The sequence below is a fragment of the Martes martes genome, assembly GCF_963455335.1.
Source record: "Martes martes genome assembly, chromosome: 14".
In the NCBI taxonomy this organism is placed as follows: domain Eukaryota; kingdom Metazoa; phylum Chordata; class Mammalia; order Carnivora; family Mustelidae; genus Martes; species Martes martes.
Window position 1 is genome coordinate 87,933,981 of NC_137902.1, and position 26,871 is coordinate 87,960,851.

Here is a 26,871-nt window from a genome sequence, read left to right on the forward strand (position 1 = left end):
TGCGCAGAACTGGCAGAATAAAAGGTGTTCTCCAGTGCTGGTTAGATACATGCGGGCAACACGCTGGGGATGCGTTAAGCCTTTAAATGTCCCGAGAAACAGTATTTTGAATCGCCTGACTCTGGCTCTCTCGTTCCTCAAAAAAGCAGGTTGGAATGTATGGTGATTACTTCTCCAAGCACCCTAGATTGCTAATTCTGTTTACGATCGCCCTAAAACACAGAGATCTCCAAAAGAATGGGTCACGGCCAACACCAGAGATAATATGGAAAGCCGTCTGGACACGTGTATTTTACTGTGCCGCCTGTCATACTGATAGCTCTTCAACTACACACTTTCCGAATTCAACGACTACTTCCTCCCAGGGGAGAACTCACACCTATGAGTGATAAAACATCTCAACAATGCACGTGGGTCTCTCTCTGGGCTGACATCACCCATGGGAAACGTTTCACCAGAATTCCAAATTACTAGCAATGGGTATTTCTCTATGTAGCGGTATTTTCTTAAAAGGTTATGTTGTGTTTAAATAATAAAATCTATAATACTTGAAAAGAAATGTTCACACCTTATAATCAAGATCCAAGTAGTCGGACTTGCCCTTGGCCTGGAAATGCTGACTGTGCCTGTCCACTGTGAAGTGGACATGCGTGTTCCCAAGCTCGATGAGGACAGAATGCCAGTGCTCGTCATCCAGCAGGCTGCCCAGGGTGAGGGTCGCATGGGCGTCAGGGCAGGGTAGGTTAGTACGGCCTACAAGCACAGGTGAAACAAATGAACCACCCCATCCAACTCGGTACCATGGTGCCGTGTGGGAGGTCAATATGTCCCCCAATCACTTTCCTTGCACACTTCTATCTGGAGAGCTGGTCAACTGCTTTTACCTCAGCCTCATGTACAACCTTCTCTCACTCAGGAATGATTCTTCCACTTTTCTTGTATTTATTATTATTAGTTATTGCATTTTCATTTTTCTTGGAAGTATCTTCTGAGAACCTCATGAAACACATGGCCTCACAGCTCCTGAGAACTTCACGAAGAGCACTGCCTCATGGTTTCGGGGATCCACCCCTCGTCTTTACAATATTACCAGGTTGTTTACTGAACCTGTGCAAATGGTCTTACACACTAATCGAGCTATAAAACTTGTTACAGTGAAGTACATTTGGGATACATGCATGTTCCCCGTAGTACACCTCAACCGCGGAGCGACCACGCTTCCATTTGCCCAGACCATTCTGTTTCATGCCTCTTGCTCCAGGGTAATTATTTCTAGGGTCTTCTTTCTTTCCCGAAAGTGTTCTGGTTTCAGGATAAATTAGCTATTTAACTGTGAAAAACTAAGCATAAAAAGACACTTCCATCTAGAGAGGTATATTTTTGAAAACATCCACTGGGAAATTTTTACCTGAATTAAGCAATAGGATGAGATTTCCTCCAACTAACTGCAGGGTGACGTGTTTGCTGTTTTGTCCTTCTCTGTGGAGTAGAATCCCGTCAGTCTGCCTGGTTCTAAATTTCAAAGAAATAACATCTTTTGCTGGACTCATGGATTTTTGATTAAATGTGTATAGCAAGAAGCTTTTCCCATCAAAGTTAACCATCTCAGATCCTATAGCGGGAGAAATTAGAAAATAATTTAAGTATAATATACCTTTACTCATGCACTGAAATGAGTAAGTTGACATAAAAACACATGCACACATAATATATCTCTGGTCTGTTTAGTCCAGGGGGGGAAAAATGGTGCTGCCTATCCTCCCCGATACCCGTAGTTGAGATTCCCTAACCTCTAATCTTTGCCTTTTCTGACATTTTCCCTAACATGTATCAGCTAGAAATACTTCTGTTGACTAAGCCCAATTGCTTCTGGCTTTGTACTGGCCACTTCTCATCCTGCAAACAACGAAGATCAATAAAACAGTTAAAGTCACTCCCCACGGTGGCACATCGTGGCTACGAAGCTGCGATTGTCCCTCACCTCTCTGACAGTCTTATTTTTCCCACTATCAAGGTCACTTGCATTCTCTTTATTGAAAAAGTTATATTTTATCATTAATGTAAAAAGAACACTGGTCAAAGCAACCAAAGACAGAACAGGAGACACACAAAGGGATTCATACTACCCAGAAGAATCGCTCGTATTTCTCATATTTCACAAGTAAAAAGACAAGACTTTACTGCCCTTAAAAAGTCAAAAACCATATGATTTTACTCATACATGGAATCTAAAAACAAAAGAAATGAATAAACAAACAGAAAGCAGAACCAGACCTATAAATGCAGAGAACAAACTGGTGGCTCTCAAAGGGATGGGGTGGGGGTTGGGTAAAGTGGGTGACGCGGAGCGGCAGCTTCTGGCTCTGGTCATGGAGTGAGCGAATAAGACACGGTGTGAGAGGTACGGCCAAGAAATTAGTCAACGATACTCTAATCGAGTTGTACGGGGATGTGCAGCAGCCACGCTGGTGGGGAATACCATACAACCCGTAAAATTGTCAAATCACCATGTTGTACACCTGACGCTAATGTAACACTGTGTGTACGCTGCACTCAAATTTTTGAAAAAGAGTTTGTTTCAAATGTGTGTGTGCAATAAATGAAGGTGCAAGAGGAAGCCAAAGAAACAGGAGGCTGATGTCTTCTGAGCCGATGATACGACGTGATACGACGTTGGGTTTATTTAACTTCACAAAAGCCTGGGGCCAATGTACACGAGGACCTGCATTGCATTCAGACAAACCAAAATGTATACAGTAAACCCTTTATGTTCACAACTCTAAGGGATCCTTTATTTCATGCAGCCACCTTCTGAAAATTCAGGAGATTGATTCTGGTTCCCGTACATGGTGGAAAATATATAAACACAGCAGTGTGTCTAAAAATCATGGAAACAAGCAATTATTCTCCATTGCATAGTTAAATGAACGTCTGATAAAAACATATCCCTTTGTCAAATTCGAATGAATTGTCCTGGTGTTTTGGGTGAGCACAGATCCGGCCCCATCCCAGAACTGCGACTCTGCTCGCCTGGGGTGGGACCTGAGAGTCTGCTTTTCTAACATGTCCCCTAGCAATGTTGATGATGTCAATGCCGCTGGTCTGGTGACTACGTGTGAGAACCATTGCTCTAAAGAACCTAGATTATATTTCCAGGAACATTCCCCTCAGGCAAAATGGAGTAGTGAAAAATTTATTGGATTTATAGAAACACAAAAGAATGGGCTGAAAATCCTTTTGTTGTAATGTTTTTGTTTCCTCTCCAGTGAGATCCCTAACACTCGTACCTAGAACAACCACAAGCTAATCATCACCTTCTATCTTACGAGGCACATTTAACATGTGTTTTGACAGGTCCTCTAAGCCTAGAAGGGAGCTGAGTTATAATCTAAAGATGTCATCAATGGAGTAAAACAAAACCACTTCAAACAATATATCTTGTAGTAGTCCTGGTGGTTTCACTAAAATCTTAAGTGGTAACAAATGTAAGCTCAGTGGAGAGGAGTTAAAACAGCACAGATAAAAATGAGGAATTGCTTTCAGAAGTCTGGAATGTGAGGCTGTTTCTCTTCATCTGAAATGACCTACATCACTCTGCAGCCTGTACGGCCCCATGAGCTAATTTTTAAAGGTTCGATAAAAAACAAAAAAAATGAAGAATCATGGAGGAGAGCACAGGTGCCCACAGACCTAAAATGTGTGCTGTCTGGCCCTTTACAGACGCCTGTCATCCCGCACTCAGCGACATTAGCCAGTGATCCTTTCTGAGCCAGATTCCTGACTGCTTACAGGTGGCCGTGATAAGAACCAGCTCACCGCAAGACATGTGGCGATCCTTCTTCGATTTAAATATTAAAAGCCCGGGGCACCTGGGTGGCTCAGTGGGTTAAAGCCTCTGCCTTTGGCTCAGGTCATGATCCCAGGGTCCTAGTATCGAGCCCCACGTCGAGCTCTCTGCTCCGCGGCGAGCCTGCTTCCCCCGACTCTCTATCTGCTTCTCTACCTACTTGTGATCTCTGTCTGTCAAATAAATAAATTTTGAAAAAAAATAAATAAATAAGTATTAAAAACCCTATTTTAGATGGGAAATCACAAATTTAATTATTTCTGTTGATCTGCCTGTTGCATAATTCAATACACTCTTTTTGTGGCCTTTCATGAATCTATATTTATGAAGTCAAAAAATAGGTAAATACTACGGCTCCTGTGGAACATCACAGAAGACTGGTTTTATATAGACCATCCGTAGCTTCAGACCCTGCCTTGGCAGGGATGTGGCTTTGGAAAATACAGTTTTGTTATTAAAAGACCATTTTCCCCCATATTCCCTTCCTCCCCTACCCCCACACTGCCCTGACTTAATTTCCATTAGTTCCCACAAGTACACTTTATTTTCATTTAACATGGGTGTAGCACCCACTAGGTGCTGGGATGAAACCCAAGAGGACAGACATGGCTTGGCCTTTCCAGAGCTGACAGTGCTCCCCTCACCTTCTCACTTCAGCTATCATGAAAAGAACACATTTCACCAGGAATAGCCTAGTCTTACTGTGGGCTGCTTAGGAAACTAGAGACAAGGAAGCTCATAGTCAGGAAGGAGGAAGTGGATCAACGGGGAGGTCTTCTCTGGGGAACTGTCTGGAAAGAAAGAAGGTAAGACCCACCAATCATATGGCATGTGTCACACTCAATTTACAGATAGGCACCCAAAAGCAGCCAACATGGTTCAAACAATGGGCTATACTGTTGATCAAGAAGCCCCTCATGATAAACATGAAGTCCATGTGATAAGTAAGAGTATGCCCTGTCACAAGAATGACTTACAGTGGTAGTGTGTGCACTGGCCTAGTCAAAGAGAATCTGTAGATGGTGTTCACTTACAAACATTCATGAATCAGTCCGAATATCTGAAAACAAATGGACACGTCACTAAACATAACATGACATTTTTAAACATATGTCACTCATACACCATTTTTAAAGGCAATAGATTTTCTTTCAAAGATTTTATTTATTTGACAGAGATCACAAGCAGGCAGAGAGAGGAGGAAGCAGGCTCTCCGCCGAGCAGAGAGCCCGATGTGGGGCTCAATCCCAGAACCCTGGGATCATGAAGTGAGCTGAAGGCAGAGGCTTAACCCACTGAGCTGCCCTGGTGCCCCAAGGCAATAGATTTTTAAAAAAATTAAACCAAAACATCATATTGTGGGACAGAGAAGATTTCGCTCAGTGAGTTTGCATGGGCTAGCTCTCCAAGCATGGATGGGGGACAGCCCAACTGTAAAAGTAGAGGTTCCCTCACCTTCATGCCCATGCTGGTGATAGCCATCAAAATATAGTCCCAGTTAACATGAAAAAGTGCTCCACATCACTCGGCATCAGGGAAATACAAATCAAAACCACAATGAGATACCACCTCACACCAGTCAGAATGGCTAAAATTAACAAGTCAGGAAATGACGGATGCTGGCGAGGATGTGGAGAAAGGGGAACCCTCCTACACTGCTGGTGGGAATGCAAGCTGGTGCAACCACTCTGGAAAATAGCATGGAGGTTCCTCAAAAAGTTGAAAATAGAGTTACCCTACGACCCAGCAATTGCACTACTGGGTATTTACCCTAAAGATACAAACGTAGTGATCCGAAGGGGCACGTGCACCCGAATGTTTATAGCAGCAATGTCCACAATAGCCAAACTATGGAAAGAACCTAGATGTCCATCAACAGATGAATGGATAAAGAAGATGTGGTTCATATATACAAAGGAATACTATGCAGCCATCAAAAGAAATGAAATCTTGCCATTTGCAACAGTGTGGATGGAACTAGAGGGTATCATGCTTAGTGAAATAAGTCAATCAGAGAAAGACAATTATCATATGATCTCCCTGATATGAGGAAGTGGAGATGCAACATGGGGGGTTTGGGGGGGTAGGAAAAGAATAAATGAAACAAGATTGGATTGGGAGGGAGACAAACCATAAGTGACTCTTAATCTCACAAAACAAATTGAGGGTTGCTGGGGGGAGGGGGTCGGGAGAGGGGGGTGGGGTTATGGACATTGGAGAAGGTATGTGCTATGGTGAGTGCTGTGAAGTGTGTAAACCTGGCGATTCACAGACCTGTACCCCTGGGGATAAAGATACATTATATGTTTATAAAAATAAATAAATTAATTAAAAAATAGTCACAGTTAATAAAACCAATAATTATAAAATACAATCATATAAATTGGAAAAACACTTCAAATTTTCAACGAAGCATCATATCACATTTTCCATTTTGGAATGTAGGTTCTGCGCTCTTGCAATGGACAAAACTACTGGTTCCCATTTTGATTCATAATAAGTGGACCTCCATCTCAAGTACCCCAATAATTTAATTAGTTGAATTACGTACGAACACATTTTTCAGGAGCCTTCTTGTAAAAGTTAAGTGTGATGCTAAGGGATAATTTAATGCATTATTTATTTAAAATTTTATGATATTTATATTACATATGTATTTATATTACATATATATTTATATTTACAGAAATATATAAATATCAAGGATGTCTTGAGGTTGCTAAACAAAACCTATAAATTTCTGCTGTAACAGTCAGTACATTTTTAAAATAAACACAATATTTTAATTTTTTTTAACTAGGCTCCATGCCCAGTGTGGAGCCCAACATGAGACTTGAAGTCATGACCCTGAGAAACAGACCTGAGCTGAGATCAAGTCGGATGGTTAACTGACTAAGCCCCCCATGTGCCCCAGATAAACACAATGTTTTAAAATGGCCAATTACATGTTTTACTCCCAATTTTATTTTCAGGCCTGACTTGACACAGGACCAGAGTGTCACGGGGATGACTGGTAGGTCCCCATGGTGTTGGCCATTCTGTGCCTACATAGTCCGTATTCCCAAGGACTCATGCACTCCTTCCCTCCCTCTTCTTTCCTTCTGTCCTCCCCTCCTTCTCTCTCTCTTCCCTTATTCAGACAAACAACACGCTAATGAACACAAGATGACATTACACCACCACAGGATGGGACTAGTACAAGCTCAAGGGAATGCCTGAGAAGACACAGACCATGAACACAGGAGTCAAAGTGGAAAAGAAGGAGCAGAAGACGCCCCAGGGAAGAATAACAGTCGAGAAAGAAATGAAGGAGGACCCGGGGCCAGTGTCGGTGTCTGTGGCTTACAGAGACCTACGTCAAGGATGTCAACATGAAACTGATCAGAGTGTGTAAATGTTAACTGAAAATTTAAGAAAGCAGAGGACACCCAAAGAGAAACCTTTTTAGAGTGGGATACAAAGCCTAGAACAAGTCCGTGGGGAATATGGCCCTGGATTCCCCCCTTCCATGGGGCTGCTGGTGGGCATGGGACTCTAAGAAGACCTCACACACACTCCACGTGCACTCTAGAAGTGGGGGAAAGGGAGGGATTTCTAGGTAGAGAACCTGTGTGTGCCACACCAGGAAGCCATGAAGCCATGGTGTTTATAGGAACAGCAAATATCATTGTAATTGGAGTTTAAAGAAGTGAAACCAAAGAGACAAGTTGCATCTAAGAGACATTATATGCCAAGATAAGCAATCTGGACATTTTCTCAATATCAACAGAGCAGTGAAAGTAGAAATGGAGGGGGCAATAATTAGCACTTTGGGTTATAAATCATAACATATACAATTACTGTCAAAAACAAAAGTGCAAAGCTCTATGCTTGAACAACTGCTCTCATTAATAGTAAGAATGAAGACAAGACAGAAGCTCCACTAGTAAGCCACAGATGCCGCGTAGTTTTGCAAGTTGCCGTGACTGTTATCGGTCCACAGTTTTAGGCTAGGAGCCCCCCGTGGCGCACAGCTTGTGTTTGCTGACTTTAGGGTGCACGCAGGTCCTTCCCGGGACCAGGCCTGCAGCTTTGATCTCCCTGGGACTGACCTCTCCCCCCAAGGAGGTGGTACCACCTCACGAAGAACATCCGGCTAACGGCAAATCACCATCAAAGACCCTGTTCTGCTTTGAAGTCAGTAAACCCGAAGCCGTTTCCAGAGTAAAGGGAGGAAGGAGACGCTGACTTTATGGGATCAAAGAGAAAACGGAGTATCGGGTGTCCCAGCCGCTTGCAGCAGTGAGCACGTTCACGGATCTCAGACACAAAAGGAGGGAAGGCGATGGCCTGTGGAAAGGGGGGGAAGGGCGGACAGCATCGCGAAACCGTCTCCAGTGAATGTTGCATGGAAAGGCCGACACAGAGACAGTGTTTGGAAAGTGGAGCCCCTCTGAGCTCAGGAAGATGGTGGAGCTGAGGCCGAAGGGGACGCTTGAATCTAGGATGGGGTCACTTCTGGGATGGTGAGCACCACCTCCAGAAAGTCTCCCTGCCTGTGGGACCAGCAAACGGGCAATGGTATCCTTGTTTTGCAGTGGCTCCCTGTGCCCCACAGCGCCCACACCCTCCCGGGCCCCGAGACCAGAGAAGCCCAGAGTCCCACAGCCACTGTGTGCTCCTGCCTTCCTCCCTCCAGAAGCCCTCCCTACCCCAGCTCACCCCGCAAGCCCTTCACTCAGAAAACTGACTAACCACCCTCCTCCCTAGGCCCCAGGACCGTGTTCCAATATTTCACATTTGTTTTGTATAATTTTATGACTTCTCATAAAATCCTGACGAAGAAAACCAATCATTTTAGAAGGGCCCCCTACATCCAGTCCCTAACACAGTTCTTTGCAGATAGCAAGTGTCTGATAAATTCTGACATGGCACATGAGGGAACAAAGAAACGAAAGCCTGCATAACATAGTAGTTATGAGAACCAAATTTGGGGGGAAGACAGTTTTTAAATCCTAGGTCCAGTATGGAATAGCTCTCGCAAACATCTCCCTGTCTCCATGGTCAAGTTCTTCTCCCTCGAGGCCATACCAGATACGTCTGGCCGGTGTGGTTGTTGAATGAGAAAATGTCTGCTAGGTAGGATCTGACATATTAAATATTCTGCCTGTGCCAGATCTCGCTGACACTTTTCTGCAAAGCTAATGCCCTGATCAGGTATGAAATGAAGCGTGACCAAAAACCCAACCTCCCACGATGTTCCCAGCCAACATACTCTTTGAGTTATTCTCCAGTTTTCTAGAAATTTTTCTTTAATATTTTTTCTTTTTGTACTCGTTTAAAAAATTCCTGTATATTCCAAATCATCAAAATGGCAATGGTAGAGTCAATTTACCCACAGATGTCACTGAATGTGTTTCTGCTTGTGTTCACACTCACATTGGCTGTGACTTTTGTCCCTCTGCTCATCAGTGGGGAAAGGAGGGAAGACACAACACATAAATGATGTTCAAACCAGGGTTCACATCGAGGAAAGTGGGGATTCGAGCAGTGAATATGGGAGAAGCCCAGAGTCATTTTGGATTATGGGGAAAACAAGATCACCTGCTGTCCCCTGCATCCCCACACCAGGGTCACCTCAGTGCCCAAGAACGGCACCATCCATCACAGTGAATTGCTGTGGTTGACTTGGACCTCGTTGTTTGGATGACGCACCCACTCTAAAACAGGTACCCTGCTCTCTCCTGGGAATCTCGGATTCTGAGGCTCAGTTCGGGCCCATATCTTTGTCCAACTAAAGTAACTAAAGACCTCAGTATCCAGGCTTTCCACAAAAACACACAGAGATGCCTAAAAAGTTAGAAACAAGTCAAGCTCGGTTTTCCGCCTGGCCATGAGAGCCTGTCCCTCTGTCACTGATTTTGGGGCGGGGAGAGGGGTAAACAGCACTTACGGTACGCGCATCCGTACACTTCTATCCTCATCCCGATCCTGCCCTTGGGGCTCCAGGCTAAGGGGAGGAAGCGCAGGAACCTGGCTTCGAGGGGAGGCTGCTGTCGGTGCTGCACCACGCTGTCCGCGTTCGTGTTGCCTGGAAAACCCTGGGAGAGAACGGAGAAAGGATCAGTGTATCTGCAGGACTCGGAGCTCCCGGCTCTTCTCCTGCGGGTTAGGGGCAGAAGCTTCACTCTGTTCTTAGGTAAAAGCCTGCCTGCTTTATAGAAAGTCTGCTAATGTTTAAGAGGGATGTGACCACATTTCCTCAGGGCCTGGATTAGTCACCATTGTTCTAAGCTTTCCTTATTTGCAGGGTGATTTACGTTTCAGCGGCACCATTAAGCTGGCTGTAAACCGGCCACCCTTGAAGGCTTGCTCTTCCCCTAAAGCGTTTCCCTCATCCCTAAGGAGCGAAGATGCTCTCCTGCAGCCCCACATCCAAGGCAATCGAGCACGATGTTAACTGGCCATCCGCGCAGGGAGAACCCTCGACTCTGGGGTCTGAGCGCTGGGAGGGACCTACACAGGCTTCTAGTTCCAAACCCTTCAGTTATAAAGGCAAAACGGAAGTCCAAGGAAGTAGAAAGAGTCTGTGGCGGTAGGACAGCGGCTACCCAGCATGGCCAAGACTAGATTCTGGGCTTTGGATTTCAGTCGCAGTGTTCTTAGTGTGCAATCAGCTTGCCCCCAAGTTAGCCGCATTTCTGGAGCACTGGGGAGACCCACAAGACAGAGGGGTGCCCTTGCCCAGACACAGACACCTGGCCTCAGGCTAGAAGGGGCCAGTGTGAGCATAGTGGACGTTGTTACAGGGGATGAGTGACTCGTTTCTCACCACGTTGATTTCATATGCAGATCAGCATATGGGGAAACCCAAAAAAGGGTGATGCTCACATATACACACATCGATCATATCACTAATGATTTAATCTATTTTAGACAGCTATATCACTAATGTTTTAATCTATTTTAGATGTTACTAATGATTTGCTCAGTTTTTCAAAGGTAACACATACATGCGAGAAGAATCGGAGAACTGAGCACACACTCCAACACCAGGAAGTGCGTCCCCACGCAGCCTCTCTGCCCTGACCCGCACCCTCTCTTGAACGCTCCTGAAGTGCTCCATACTTGCGTCCAGGAAGAAAAAGGTGGGCGGGCTTCCGATGACATGGACTTAGTTACCCCTGTCGGCGAATCCGCTCCCCTCACCCCTACGGTCCTGCCTACCTTAGCATTAACTCCTGAACAGCGATCTTCCAGAAGCTGGTGTGTGAGTCACAGGACCACAGCTCTCGTGTTGACAATTTGCGCCTGCAAAGTCCCCTGAGATGCTGGGCTCCTCTGTCCTGCTACCTGGGCCCCAGAACCTCCACTAGCCTCCTTCACACCAGGATTTCGACAGGCTCTTCCTGCTCTGGGCATTTCGGTGTCTGCCCCTGACACTGTACACCCCCTTTTAAAACTGATTCCATCGACCCTTCCTCAGACTGTCCATCAGTTTTCCCAGGGGACCTATGCAACAGCAAAGCCATAGGAGCCTAAGGTTTTCCAATCGTAACACAGCATGTTAGCGAAAAATGCTGCCCCATCCAAGGACCTTACTGGTCTACGCTCTGAAAACAAACAGAGCCCCAGGTATGGTGCCTCTCTTCTAAAAACCTATGTCAACTGGTAAATCTACCTCAATGCTCAGTTCTTTGGGCCCCCTGTCAAAAGTTCAGGTTCTACATTCTTTGATCTCTCCAAGTTTTATCATCCAGAGGGCCAAAGATGTTCTCGTAATACTCCTTCATATAATAGTAATAAAATGAGGGATCAGAAGACTTGACCCTTTCTTATGCTCCCTTGCATCAGAAGGACACACTCCACCTCCCACCACAGTTAAAAGGGTCAGACATACTCACGCCACACGGGAGCAAAGCTCGTAGTTGGGCCAAAAAGAATGCCCATCTTGTCATTTTGCTTTGTGAAACCCTAGACCTCTCTTAACATCCAAACCCAACCAAACTAAGCTGGATCACTACTCGGGATTGTAAGCCATGACAAGCAGGTAGGAACAGATGGAACCAAGAATACAGAAAACTTAAATGTGGTATCAGGGCCAGTCTCAGACCCTATAACACTTCCTCTTGGCTAGTGAACGAAACATCATCTGGGAAGCCCTCTGGCCTCTCTCTCTTGCTCCCTGGAAGCGCCATCTTTGTCCAACGTCCCCTGTTCTTCAAGGGTTGGCAACCGTTACACCAAGAGCAGGCAAACCCTCTCCATTGACTCTGTGCTCTGAATGGGAAGTCAGGAATGTGCCCTCCCTGCCCCCAGCTTCCTGCAGGAAGTGCAGGCTGGCGTGGGCAGGAGCTGCTTTGTACCAACACCACCACTGTCCAGAACATGCTCTTGGCTGTCATTACAGGCTCCCAGACCCACTGCCTTCATTCACAAAACCAGCTTGGCCCAGCAAACTCTGAAGGTTGAGGAGCTATTACATGAGATAATACCTGACAATCATGTTCCCACACCTCCCTGGAGGTAGGTGGTCCACAAGTACCAGCCACTGTGGCCATGGCCTTGGCTGCCATTGTGGTTATGGCGGGCACATCTGGCAGAGGCTGTTCATCTGTCCAACTCTGCATCCCATTCCTTACACTCTGTCTCAGGTTCAAGACCCAAGATGTGCAGATCACCATCGGCTCCCACATTTACTGTGATGCCAAGATTACAATTCAACCTCAGAACTGAAGTCCATGTTTATCTGAGGGTAACTGACAAAAACTAGGAAAGGTATTTGAACAAATTGTTTTATTTTCCTTGGATATCATCACTTCCTTCTGAAGCACTTTGTCCATGGAAGGTAAATTCTGGACACCTTCATTCAGACTGTGTGATGGCAATGCCATATAGCAAAAGGAAATTCTAGCGCTGTTTTAATGGAATTTAGACAAAATACTATTTAAGGAATATTTCAAGTGGCAATAATGTCTTAATAGTTTAAGAAAAGAGGAGATTCAGAAGGCGCTCTTTAAAACTTCTGAGAATCTGTATATGAAACATTTGTCACACACGATTTTAATTACATTCAGATATTGAAACGTATGTATGTATGTGTGCACAGCTGTGTGACCATGTTAATTCATTCTAATTTTAAGGAATCACATTATTTTTGTCTTGCAAAGAACTATCACCAGTCCCTTTGGGTAGAAATCAGTCATGCGTTTCTTTAAAGATACAGAAGTTAAATGAAATGACTTTGGCACAAGACGGATCCCTACTAGCATGTTACTCTCACTTTCAGGGCTCATTACTGAAATGATCCCATATATTTTGGTGAAGCTAGTGTTTATCTCTTAAGAGGTGGTGTGATCTGTTCTTTGCCGTATGTATTTTTGCTTTGGTTTTCCAGAACAGATCTGGGTGAACAGGTCACACAAACTTGCAGGAACAAAGGCCCACTCTGTGTTCTAGTAAGTGGGAAGATGAAAACCCCATCTTCCCCATCTCTCGTGATAGCACTGACCTCGGGGAAGCCAGCATTTTTGTGTGTAAAGTAAAAACAAGAAAACCTCTCTTACAATTTTGATGAGTTAGTGGGAGGAGTTCCATGGGTCTGTCTTTCTGGCATCCCTCTTGGCTCGCTAGCATTAAGAAACACACCGACGACGGGGCACCTGGGTGGCTCAGTGGGTTAAAGCCTCTGCCTTCAGCTCAGATCATGATCCTGGGGTCCTGGGATCGAGCCCTGCATCAGGCTCTCTGCTCAGCAGGGAGCCTGCTTCTCTTCCTCTCTCTCTGCCTGCCTCTCTGCCTACTTATGATCTCTGTTTGTCAAATAAGTAAATAAAACCTAACAACAACAACAAAAATTCTTCTGTAAATATAAACAAGTCACAGAACCTGTAACACATTCTATTAAAAAAAAAAAGAAAGAAAAAAAAACACACCGACGAGACTCTCCCCATGACTGATCACCAGGGACACTTCATCTGACGCGGACTCAATATCCGGTCACTTTAAAGGCATCACATTGAATCCTTTGTCCACTATTAGGAGCAGACGATGTCTGATGAAGTCTTCTGTTTCCACATTAGTTAGGTTGAAGGTAACCCGAGTCCATGGCTTGGGCTCTGCTCACGTGCTAGAAATATGTTTCGGAGATAATTTGTTTTAGGAATCGGTGACATCTCTGAAAAGCTGCCAACTCTGCACTGATTTAGTTAGCAGTCACGTTAGTCGACTCTAAATCTGGAGAAGGAATCATTGGGAGACTCCCTCGGAGCCATGGTCCCGGGTGTAAACTGAGTCATCACAATTCCTCATTGGAGTCAACAAATGACCTCAAGATGCCTATTATGTATTTTTCATTTCAGGTTTGAAATATCTGTGTCCTAAGGTCGGCCTTTATACCAATGCCTTCTTTCCAAATAAGCAGTGTTGCCTATAGAAACAGGTCTTGGTGATTTAAAAAATAAATAAATATTAAGCCTCTACTGCAGGCCCCTAGGAAATCCGAGCTTCATTATTCACTCACCGCTGTTCATTTTATTTTAAGAGCTCTGAGCTGGGAGGAAGGATGTTGCTGGGATCAAGAGAGTGTGCAAGAATCCCCAAGCTCTAATTCCGGCCATTTTAATTACAGGGCCATGATGGTCTTGGACAAGATGCTTAAATCTCCCCACATCTCAGTTTCTTCATGAGCAATGGGGGAATAATAATAATTACTGTTACTATTAAAAATAATATTTTGTCCCCATTATTTCCAGAGGCTCACGGACCATGAAGGGACGTACTAAAATTATTTCCTGTCGTTAGACCATGTCAAAGTTGTACTCAGTTGCTTTAAAGTAAGTGATCTTGTTATGAATTATTTTTAATATTTGAGTGAACTAGAAAGTACGCAACATTTACACATAGATAACTCAAGGAAATCCTCCTCCTGTCATTTTACTGAGTGAGCCAGACTGGGATGTCAGAAGTATGACCCGGAGGGAGGGCCTGACCCCTTATATGTAAGTCAGGCAGGCGCTTCATGCGAGGTGAGCGCTAGAGTTTAACTCATGCGGATGAGTTGACTTCAACAGTGTCCTAGAAAGTGAACGAATAATCTCCCTTCTCACTTAAAACAACCAGACAGGTGCCCGATGAGCATCTTCTGATGTGACAATCTCAGTGTGTCAGAAAAAAATGTGCACTTAGTAAGCATTTCCTGATTTCTTTCATGGGCTCCGTGGAATCAAGTCACACAGTCAAACCAGTGACTGAGCAAAAAAAGAGGACCACGTCTCTGGGTCCCAGCACCTTTCCCTACCTGGAGAGTGAACCTGCCCCATGGCTGAGCACAGCTACACCTCCCAGAAACCCATAGCGCCTGGCCCTGGGCTCATCCACGTCCCAGGGCCAAAGCAGGTGCCAGAAACACGGTCCCGAATGCTACTCTTCATTAATATGCTTTTGTAAACTCAGCTGTATAAAAGGATAATGTAAACATTACCAAAATATTATTGAAATGAAGTATTTTTAAAGCACATTGAGAAGTTATAGGCCTTTACTGTTTAGTTTTACCTTCTGCTTGAAATACGAACCCAACAGACTAGACAAGACATGTTTCTGACTCTGCAGAAAAACCAGTAGGGTTTCTCAACGCTCCTCCCGTCCCTAACTTCTTATGTGATCAGGAGAAATACATTTTATAAGCTATCTGGAAGTCCCACTGGTGTTGGCAAAGAGGTTGAAAGTAGAGAAAAAGCCAGAAAAAAACATTTCCAGTAGCAAAAATTCATACTTTAAAAGCAATGTATGGTTACTGAAAACAATACCAGAACATCGCAAAAAAGGTGTGTGGTTTGATACGTGGCACAAGCGTATTTTCTGGAAACTGAATTAGCCTTCAGTATTTGAAGAGTGACACCAAAGAACAAAAGGAGGTATTGTTAGTGTTATAAGAAATGCCTCAAATGAGTGTTTAATAGTGTGCCTCTCCTATCGGCAACTTGAAGGAATTAAGTAAGTTAACTGAATGAAAAGAATTAAATATATAACTTGACTTAAATATAAACTTGACTCCAGGCACAGTTTGGGGGCATTCTTTAACAACTCAGATTATTGGCAGAATAGCACGATCCTCTTAGCCTCCTGCATATGTTCAAAATAATGATATATCAAATGGGTTATTTGTATAAAATTTAGAAGATTTCTCATTGAGAAGTACCAGTGACTTGAAGAGATACCATATGTATTTAATTCAACATTAAAATACTTTATAAAGTAGGGAACCTGGGGCACCTGGGTGGCTCAGTGGGTTAAAGCCTCTGCCTTTGGCTCAGGTCATGATCCCAGGGTCCAGGGATCGAGCCCCATGTCGGGTTCTCTGCTCCCCAGGGAGTCTGCTTCCTCCTCTCTTTCTGCCTGCCTCTCTGCCTACTTGTGATCTCTGTCTGTCAAATAAATAAATTTTTAAAAAATTTTTAAAATAGGGAACCCATCTAACTTACTGTGATGGACTGAATTGTGTCCCCCACCCCTAATTCATATGTGGAAGCCTGAACCCCCCATACTTCCAAATGTGATTGTTTGGAGACAGGGTCTATAAAGAGGTGATCAAGGTAAAATGAGGCCATTAGAGTGAGTCCTGATCCAACGAGCCTGGGTCATTACAAGAGGAAATCTGGATGCACAGAGACCCCAGGGAACGTGCACATGGAGGGAAGACCCCGTGAGTACCCAGGGAGATGTCACACGTCAACTGCAGCACAATAAATTGGGGGGGGGGGAATTCATACCAGCATTAGACGTCTTGAACAAAAACTCCCCATTTTTAAATAACTTCTGAGGGAGACTGAATACCACTGGGCAACTAAAAAAATACTTCTGAAACCTTCTCTGTGGCTTCCCATATCTTTCAAGAGGCTAACTGCCAAGTGCCTGGCCAGCTCAGGCAGAGGAGTGTGCAACTCTTGATCTCAGGGTCTTGAGTTCAAGCCCCACCTGGGTTTATTAAATAAGTTACTCAGTAAATAAACCACATGATCTGCCCACAGAGTCCTACCATGGCCCAGGATAGTAAAAGGGGAGATCAAGGGCAGTGAGAACGCTTAGCACTGCTTCCCCTGGGCTCCCTGCCCCCTCACCGGGCAGCACCCCACCTCAGCTCCCGGCCACCCACTCCCAGGACGCAATGGTGGCTGTTGCAAACGAGGGTTATAAGAGCCTTCTGCCCACATGTGACATACATGTAGTCTTAGTGAGGCAGTGGCGGACCAGGGAAGAAAACATCTGTTAAGTAGCTCTAATGCAGAGTTTGACTATCCTGCAGCGTCTGTGCCTACATCTTTGACTCTTCATGGACTTCCACTCTTTCCATGCCAAATTGAGGGGACAGTGATGCCCTGGCTAGCCCCCGCCATGGAGGAGGGAAGGGGTGCTTGTGATTTGTAGACTGAGAGGAAAGCACACGAGTCCCATGGCTGATGATTTGTGGAACCAGGCCAGGTAGGAAGAAGAAGTAAAAGAAGGAACAACAAAAAAAAAAGGCTCAGTGTCCTTTTCTTTTAGACTGTAACAGATGCACCGAGGAGTCTGAAAGGTGGCCAGGGAGGGTCCAGGGCCCAGCGGACGCCACGGACCCCTGAGCCTCAGCAGAACACACAAATGTCAGTTCCACGTCACCATTAATGAACTGAAATGCTTCCTCTCTGTCAGTTTCAGGTGATGAAAGACTGTTTATATATTTTGGGCCTGTCCCGGGCAGTACCAGAGTCTTGGTTCTCTTACCTGAGAAGGAAAATAAGGTTGAAAATGAGAAGAAAGGGTGAAGACTGGATCGTAAATTGTTAGCACTTCCTCTCTCCCTGATGACTCAACATCACCAGGCAGAGGCCGTGAGCCCCCTCCCGGGCCCACCAGGGTGGTCAGGCAGGCTCCTGTCACAAGGTCCCCATCTCGCCCTCCCCTGTCTGTGACCCAGGGACTCCAAACATACCAGTGAAATCCCCGCAAGGCTTTGTGGCCACCCCAACCTGAAATACAGGGAGCTGCCCAGGGGTTCTCAGTGGCTCAGGTCTGCACCTGCTGGATACGGTTACCTCCTGGGCCCACCTGCCGTGCGGCCACGAGCAAGGAGTGCCCGTTGTGCCTCCCGCCCTAGCACCTGTGAGCGTAACAAGCCCGGTCATTTCTTAGCTTTCCTGCACGTGACTTCCACAACCACGCTGGAATGTTCCTTAACGACCCCACAAGGGGGACTGACCTCCCCCACTCACAACACAATGGTATTGGCAGAAAACAGAATCTTCATTGCAAATACATGTGGTCTGGGAAAGCTAAGTGATTCACTAAGCCAGACTTCTAGAAGGTGCCCTACATCCTAGATGCCTGATGAACTCAGAGAGCCCATTTCCTGCACAGTGGATCACAACAGCTCAGTTCCTCGCCGCCCCAAATCCTTGCTTCCCTGCTCATGACTGACCCTGTTCTCATGACCACAGCCATGGCTTATGACTAGTCAATTCCAATTATGTAAAATACACTAGAAGGAGGACCTTGCATGACAAATGATTGAGACAGAAGTCCTACTTCTGCCACAGTCTCTTAAAACTAAAAAACTTCTTAAAACATGAATCAGAAGATGTCAGGACATCTAGCACATAGACGGAGCTGCATAGCTCCGTCTGAGCGGGCCAGTCCCTCAGATCACTTACCATCTATGACTGATTTTAAAAAGACAGTGTGTGCGAAGTAAACGTAATTTAACTTACATAATTTTGGAATGCCTTACAAAAAGACAGAGTCCCTGATATTATCTTTTTATGATTAAGAAAAGAGTTAGTTTGACCTTTGCTCAGTATTTATTCGTGTGATTTTTAAGCATCATTTTACTAAATGAGATAAACCATAATGCTATGGGATATTGTAGCATGAGCAATTCAGAAGTCCTGAATGCAGCTAAAAGGCTAACCCGTCCGGAGAGGATCTAAGGGCAGGGGACCCAGAACAATGTGCTTATGCAATAGGCTTATGTCACACACGACTTTTCAGTCTTACAATGAATGGGTTTTGTGAATTCAAAATTATTGTGCTGAAGCTGTCATAACTGTCCTTGCCTTCCGTCATCTCTTTGTTGACTGGACACCAGGAATCCTGTAAAATACTTTACATCAGCCCTGCCCACCCACCAGTGATAGAAGTACAATATGCTCTATACACAGGGAATCATTTAAAAAGGTTATTTTCTATGAGATGACAGCTGCTTTCACCTGGAAATGCAGTGAATACTTCCTTACAAGATTCCAATGACTGAAGGGTGAGGAAACACACTGGACACTGAGTGCAAGGGGCTGGAGCGGGCTCTCAGGGCTGCCCAGGCTGGGGCTGTGGGTGGGAACTAGCACCACCAGATCGGGAACCCCAGAGGCCAGGGTCCATGGGGAAAGGCAGCAGGTGCGTTGGTCAGAAGTCAGGGAGTGCTTCCTGGAGGAGGAAGAGGTGGATGCTGGGTTTTCATGGCACAGAGTTTAGACGGAGGCCACCAGAGCAGGGACAACTGGGGCAGGGCACACCTGCAGGGAAGACGCCGAGCTGGAAGGAGGCTGTGGGGGGCTGTCAGGCTGCCCCCGGGACACGGGAGGACGTTTAGGACACGGGCTGGCCAGGGGATGAGCCTGCAAGACGGGTCAGGACCTGCACTGTGAGGGACCCTGAGTGTCCAAGCCAGGAAGGGCGACCATGGTCCCCAGGCAAGGCTTCAGGGCACAGACCCACATGTGCTTCAGTGGGATGACCCCACAGTGCCCGGAGTTGTGGAGGGGAGTGGGGCTGCTGGGAACGTGGGCTGGGAATCTATCTTTACAGACTATCTGAAACGAAGCTAATTAGTGATCAGGACTGAGTCAAACGGAGTGAGACCAGTTCTTGTAAGGTTGCAAGGTGGTTTGTCTCCTGGTGCCCAGCCTGGCTTTCGTTGTTGTCGGGTTTCCCTCTTTTCCAACCACCAGCCATGAAGTCAGCATCAGGCAGAGTTCCAGTGACTAGCTGGGCATGGGTGGGAGCCACCAGGAGCAGGGTCCTCATCTCCTCGTGTGGATACAGCTCCCCCAGGGATCCCTGGGGGGAGATCCGGCACCCTGAGAGACTCACGTGGATCCACGGTCCTCGACCCTCCCCAATCTGAGGTCGGAGGGGGGGCTGTCCCTCCTTCCTCTGAAGAGGGTGCCCTGGAGAGGGCCCTGAGAGGGGGCCTACAGACCTTTCATCTCTTTGCCAGTGGCCTCCCTGCTGCACTTGTTAGGGTCCCTGGGCTGTGAGGATGTGCCCCACAGAAGTGGTCATTTAGTGAGTCCCCAAGATGGCACTGCTTCCCCCCCCCCCGGTGACGGTCACATCCAGCTGACCCTCAGGAAACATCTGATAGGAAATGGGAAGTGCGGGTGCCTGAAAATGGGCTGGAGGAGGGAAGGGCGAAGGGGCTTTGCAGAGCCAGCGACAGAGGCACACAGGATGTGACCGTAGGTTGACAGGGACAGGTGAGGAGCCTGTCTGAGTGCTGGTCCCAGCTGGGGCTCCAGCTCTCCGTCAGTGTCACACGCTGCCCACAAACCTCCTCTGAGGAGGGAAGACTGCTTGGGTCGCCAGTGGGTTATTACAGTAACTGTCACGGCCTGAGCACCAGTGGGACGGTCCCTGGTACCCAGGAGCCTTGTCAGTGCCCTTTCATGCTGTGAGCATCCAGACACCTGGTGTTTCCAGCAGCATCTGGAGAGACGGATACCAGCCCTCAGTGCAGGAAGCAGATCTGTGTACAACAAGGAGCCTCTCCACTTATATGGCGGTCACTCGGTCTCTGTAAAAGTGACCATATCCCTGTGCAGTTTAAAGGTCCTCTTAGGCATCACACATATCAGGCTGGCAGGGTAAAGACCTCTTCTTCCACCAGTGACTGGAACCCACTAACACTATGTTTTTATATTAAAAATATGGAAACTGGCAGATGAAAATAACGGAACACAAACATGTACATACCAGCACATTTTGAAATAGACTGGATATTTTAAAAACTTACTTAAAAATTCAGGAAAGTGATGTCAGCAAGAAGACACATAAAAAAACTCCAGGCCTGTTCCCTCCACAGAAACACCAAATACACAACTGGAGACTGACTAAAATAACATATGAGAACTATGGGAATGGCCAAAGAGTCACAGCAACCAAGTGAGTGCCCGGTCAAGAATGAGCCATGTGTGGCAGGGCAGGAAATTCCGTGACCGTGCTGGGCAGAACAGCTTGAGCAGAATGGTCGCCACAAGCTAGTCCCCGCTGCAAACCAGAGAGAGCAGAGTGGACTGTTCTGCAACCCTTTGATTTCTAACCTGTCTACGGGATCCCTGAGGGACTGGTCTTGGGACACTCAACAAGAGTTCAGACAACCAAACGTGGCTCACACCACAGAAGGGGGGATCACTGGAAGCAGCAGGTACGACTTGTGGAAACCGTCCTAAAGGTATTTACAGACACAGACAGCTGGGGCAAGTGATTACTGATTGAGGAATACAATAGAACTGCTAACGTCCCTAAAATGAGAAAAGGTGTGAGCCTAACAGAGAAGAAGACGTTAAAAGCAGCCATATCAATGAGAGACCTGGGAAGAGAGCACGCGCACAGATCGAGGGACAACAAAGGCATGAGAAAAATGCATGCCAAGGTGAATAGTGAGGGTCTCCCCTGCATGAAGGCAGCATGCAAAGCTGGGGGGCTGTTTTTAAAAATATCCAGTTTTCAACAAAAGATCACAAGGTGTACAAAGAAGAAATAAAATGTGGCTCATTCAAAGGAACAAAATACATCTCCAGAAACCATCCCTAAAGAAATATTGGCTTTGGACTTACTAGGGGAAGGATTTAAAACAATTGCCTTAAGTACGTTCTAAAGGCTAAAGGAAAACATGGACAAAAGAACTATAGGAAATCGAGAAAATATATGAGCAAAATGAGAATATCTACAAAGAATTTGGAATTATTAGAAACAATCAAATGGAAATTTTGGAGATGAAAAATACAAAACTGAATTGAAAAAAGAATCATTTAAGGGGTTCAATAGCAGAGGCAAACAGAACGAAAGACTCAGCGAACTTGAAGACAGGTCATTTGAAACTTTTGAGACTGAAGAGTAAAATGAGAAAAAAAGGAAGAACAGTGAACAGAGTCTGAGAGACTTATGATGGAAGAACATCAAACTGACCAATATAGACATTATGGGACATGCAGGGGAAAAAGGACAGAGAAAAAAGCAGAGAAGTTACTGCGAGAAATAATGGCCATGCATTTCACAAATCTGAGGAAAGTCATGGATATAGCAATACAAGGTTAACAAATGCCAAGTAGGATAAAAACAAACAGACCCACACCAAGAGAAGAGTGACTCATCACATACAGGGCAGCCTCTGTAAAACTATTAGTGGATTCCTCAGGCAAAAAGGCAAGTCAGGGAGAATTCAACATTAGGCAAATATCCTGCAAAAATGAGGGAGAAAGAAAGACATTCCCAGACCAACAACAGAAACTGAAAATGTCCATTACCACTAGATCTGCCATTCAAGAAATGCTAAAGAGAGTCTATCAAGTTGGAATTAAAGATGCTAGATGGCAACTCAAAGCCATATGAAAATATCAGATTCTCCAGGAGAGACAAATACATGGACAAATACAAAAACTAGCAAAGTACTATTGTAATTTTAAATTGTTACTCCTTTCCACTTTTATTGAGAAATTACTGACATACATATACATAAATCCACTTTTTATTCTTCTACAAAATTACAACAAATAGCCATGAATATATGTTTAAGTATATATAATAATTATAAATCTATGTTACTAAGTACAAAATATATAAAGATGTAATTTGTGACATCAATAAGGTAAAGTGTAGGTGAATAAATAAATAAATAAATAAATAATAAGGTGTGGGTAGAAGGGTGAAAAGAAGGGGTGTTGTATGCAATAAAGTTAAATATCAGGTAAAAACAGGCTATTATAACTTTAAGATATTATATGCAATCCCCATAGAAATCACAAAGAAAATATTTATAGAATTTACAGAAAAGGAAATGAAAATTAAATCAAAATGTATAAATCAAAATGAGTAAAAAAATTAAATTCAAAAGAAGACAATAAAGGAGGAACAAAACAGTTAAGACATAAAGACAACAAATAACAAAATGCAAATAGTAGGCCATCCTACCAGTAACCACTTTAAATGTAAGTGAAATAAATTCCCCAATCAAAAGGCCTGTGTTGGCGGAATGATAACAAAAAAAAAAAAAAAGAAAAAAAGAAAAAAAAAAAAAAACCAGGATCCAACTTTATTCTGTCTATAACATACTCATTTTAGATGTAAGGACACAAACATAGATTTGGAAATAAAAAGGATAGAACAAGATATTCCATGCAATTACTAACCAAAAGACCAGGGTTGGGTATACTAATATCAGATAAAACAGACTAAGGCAAGAAGTGTTTCAAGCACTGAAGAAGAACATTATATAATGATAAGAGGTCAATTCATCAAGAGGATATAAGAATTATAAATAAATGTGCAACCAACATCAGAGCAGCTACATATCAAACTGACAGAATTGAAGGGAGAAATAGATTGATTTAGAATAAAAGAAGGAGACTTCAATACCACATTTTCAATAACAAACAGATAATCAGACAGAAGATCAGTAAAAATTAGGGGACCTGAACAAGACTATAAGTCAATTGGTCACAACAGACATTTACAAAATACTCCAACCAACAAGAGTAGAATACACATCTTTCTCAAAAAGACATGGAACATTCTCCAGTATAGGCCAGAATGTTAGCCCATAAAACAAGTCGTAAAAAATTTAGAAAGATGGGGATCATGAAAAATATCTTTTCTGATCAAAATGAAATGAAACCAGAAAGGTTTCAGAAGGAAAACTGGAAAATCTACAAATATGTGGAAATTGAACATTACCTTAAACAACAAATGAGTCAAGGAATAAATCACAAAGGAAATGTGAAAATTTATTGAGACAAATGGGAATGAAACCACAACCTAGCAAAACTTACGGGATGTAGCATAAGAAGTGCTAATAGGGAAATTTATAACTATCAATGCTTACATTGAAAAAGAAGAAATATCTCAAAGTCAGCAACCTAATTTTACACCACAAGGAACTAGAAAAAAAAGAAGAAGAAATGAAATCAAAAGCTAGCAGAAGGAAGAAAATAATAAAGATTAGCAAAATAGAGAATAAAAATAAGATAAACAAAACAAGATAAGCAAAATAGAAAATAGAAACAGAGAAAATCCACAAAATCAAGAGTTGAGTCTTCAAAAATAAAAAAATTGACAAGCTGTTAGTGACACTGACTAATTAAAAAAAGAGAGAATACTCAAACAGCTAAAGGCAACAATGAAAGTTGGTCATTATGACAGATTTTATAGATAGGGGAGGGTTACAAGAGAATACTGTGAACACTGTATAGCAACAAATTGAATAACTGAGATGAAATGGATTAATTTCTAGAAATATGAAATTTCATCAAGACTAACCCAAAAAGAAATAGAAAATATGAACAGATCCATAACAAGTAAGGCTACTGAATCAGTCATCAGGTCTCCTTACAAAGAAAAACATTGGACTTGATGGCCTCACTGGTGATTTCTACCAAATATTTAAAGAAGAGCCAACATTAATCCTCTTAAACATTTCCAGAAATATGAAGAGGAGAGAGAACTCCTTGACTCATTCAATGAGGCCAGCATTACTCCATAATCCCGAGATACTAGAAGAAAAAACAACTACCGACCAACATCCCTGATTAAGACGAGTGCAAGAATCGTCAACAAAATACTCGCAAACTGAATTTGGTACCATATGAAAAGGATTATGCACCTTTACCAAGTGGGATTAATTCCTGGAATGCAAGAATGAGTCAATATACAAGAAACAATCAGTGTCACAGGTCACATTAGGAAAGGAAGGGTAAGTCACATGATCATCTCAACTGATGCTGAAAAAGCACTTGACCACATTCAGCACGTTTTCATGATAAAAGCACTCAACAGACTAGGAATAGAAGAAACTATGTCAACATAATAAGAGCCATATATGAAAAACCCACAGTGAGCATCATACCCCACAGGGAAAGTTTACAAGCTTTTCCTCCAAGATCAGGAACAATTCAGGGATGCCAGATTTTGTCACTTCTACTAAACCTAATACTGGAAGTACAAGCCAGCACCATTAGGCATGAAAGGGAATCCAAATTGGAAAGAAACAAGTAAAATTATCTCTGTTTGCAGATGGCATGATCTTATATGTAGAAAACCCTAACGATTCCAGGAAAACAACAACACTTTTAGAACTAATCAATGATAGTTGACCAAAATCAACATACAGAAATCTGCTGCAATTCAATACCCCAGCAATGAATAATTTAAAAAGGAAACTAAGAAAACAATTTCATGTATAACAGCATCAAAAAGAATAAAATACATTGGAATAATCCTAACCAAGAGGTAGTAGAGTTGTACACTGGAAACTATGAAATGCTGCTGAAAGAAATGAAAGAATACACTTATAACTGGAAGGCAATACCTTGTTCATGTTTTGGAAAACTTGATATATTTAAGATGTTAATGCTTTGCAATGTGATCCACAAATAATTTTCAACATGGGTGCCAGGATTACTCAACAGGAAAAGGACAGGTTTCCAACAACCAAGTCTAGGAAAATTGGATAATAGTATGCAAAGGAATAAAAATGGACCTTCACCTTATACCGTATACAAAAATTAACTCAAAATGAATCAAAGTCCTCAGCATAAGACCTAGGGCTATAAAAATTCTTAGGGAAGAAAAACAGGACAAAAGCTTTAACACATTAAATTTGGTGATGATTTCTTGGATAGGACACTAAAAGCACAGACAACATAAAGTAAAATAGATAAATTCAAATACATCAACATTTAAAACTTTTGTGCATCAAAGAATGCCATCAGCAGAGTGAAATGGCAACCCATGAATGACAGAAAATATCTGCAAATTCTCTATCTGATTAGGGGTTCATATCTGGAATACATAAAGAACTGTGTACATCCCAACAACAACAACAAAAAAAAATCAAACACTTTAATTTTAAAATGCACGAAGTACTTCAATAGACATTTATCCAGAGAAAATATACAAATGCCCAATGAGCACATGAAAAGATGCCAACATCAGAAGTCATCAGGGAAATGCAAATCAAAACTACAGTGAGACACCACTTCACACCGTTTGGCTATTTTTTTTAATGGGAAATAAGATGTGTTGATGAGCATGAGTTGGAGCCGTAGTACACTGGTGGGAATGTAAAGCAGCAAAGCAGACAGCTCCTCAAAAACTTAAAAATAGAATTGCCATAGAGTCCAGGAATTGCACTTGTTCATATATACCCAAAAGAACGGAAAGCAAGGTCTCAAAGAGATATTTGTTCACCCAATTTCACAGCAACTTTATTCACTACAGCCAAAAGGTAGAAAAGTCTACGGATCCCTCAAGAGATGAGCAGAACTGGCATATACATGCCATAGACCATTCTTCAGATTTCGACACACGCCCCAGCACGGATGGACCTGGAGGACATTATGCTACATGAGATCCGCCTGTCACGAAAGGACAAAAATGCTACGATGCCACTTAGATGAAGTACCCGGATGAGTCAAATTCATGAAGACAGAAAGTGGAATGGTGGCTGCTGGGGTCTGGAGAAAGGGAGGGATGGGGAATTAGTGTCTAGAGGGCAGTGAGTTTCAGTTCGGGAAGATGGTAAGGATTCTGGAGATACGACAATGTGAAAGTGCTAATGCCATTGACCCGTCTACTTAAAAATAGTTACAAAGTTAACTTCTGTGTTATGTCTGTTTTACCACAATAAGAAATATTTAAACAAAAAGTGCGCTTTCATTAATGTGAATGAAACCCAGCCTGATTTGTGATCCAGTGAGAAACCCAATACCTGCACATACACTCCCTGGGGTGATGGGGAA

At 43.7% G+C, this 26,871-nt stretch overlaps 1 pseudogene across 1 annotated transcript in view; it reads right to left on the minus strand.

Moving 5' to 3' along the window:
• Nucleotides 1-26,871, minus strand: part of LOC308355049 (contactin-associated protein-like 3) — a 107,597-nt pseudogene that overhangs the window by 67,156 nt on the left and 13,570 nt on the right. The window contains exons 3-5 of the transcript in view: nt 9,780-9,927; nt 1,409-1,612; nt 569-753 (exon numbers count right to left, since the gene is read on the minus strand). The product of the transcript in view is annotated as a contactin-associated protein-like 3 (transcript). The remainder of the gene's footprint in view (nt 1-568; nt 754-1,408; nt 1,613-9,779; nt 9,928-26,871) is intronic.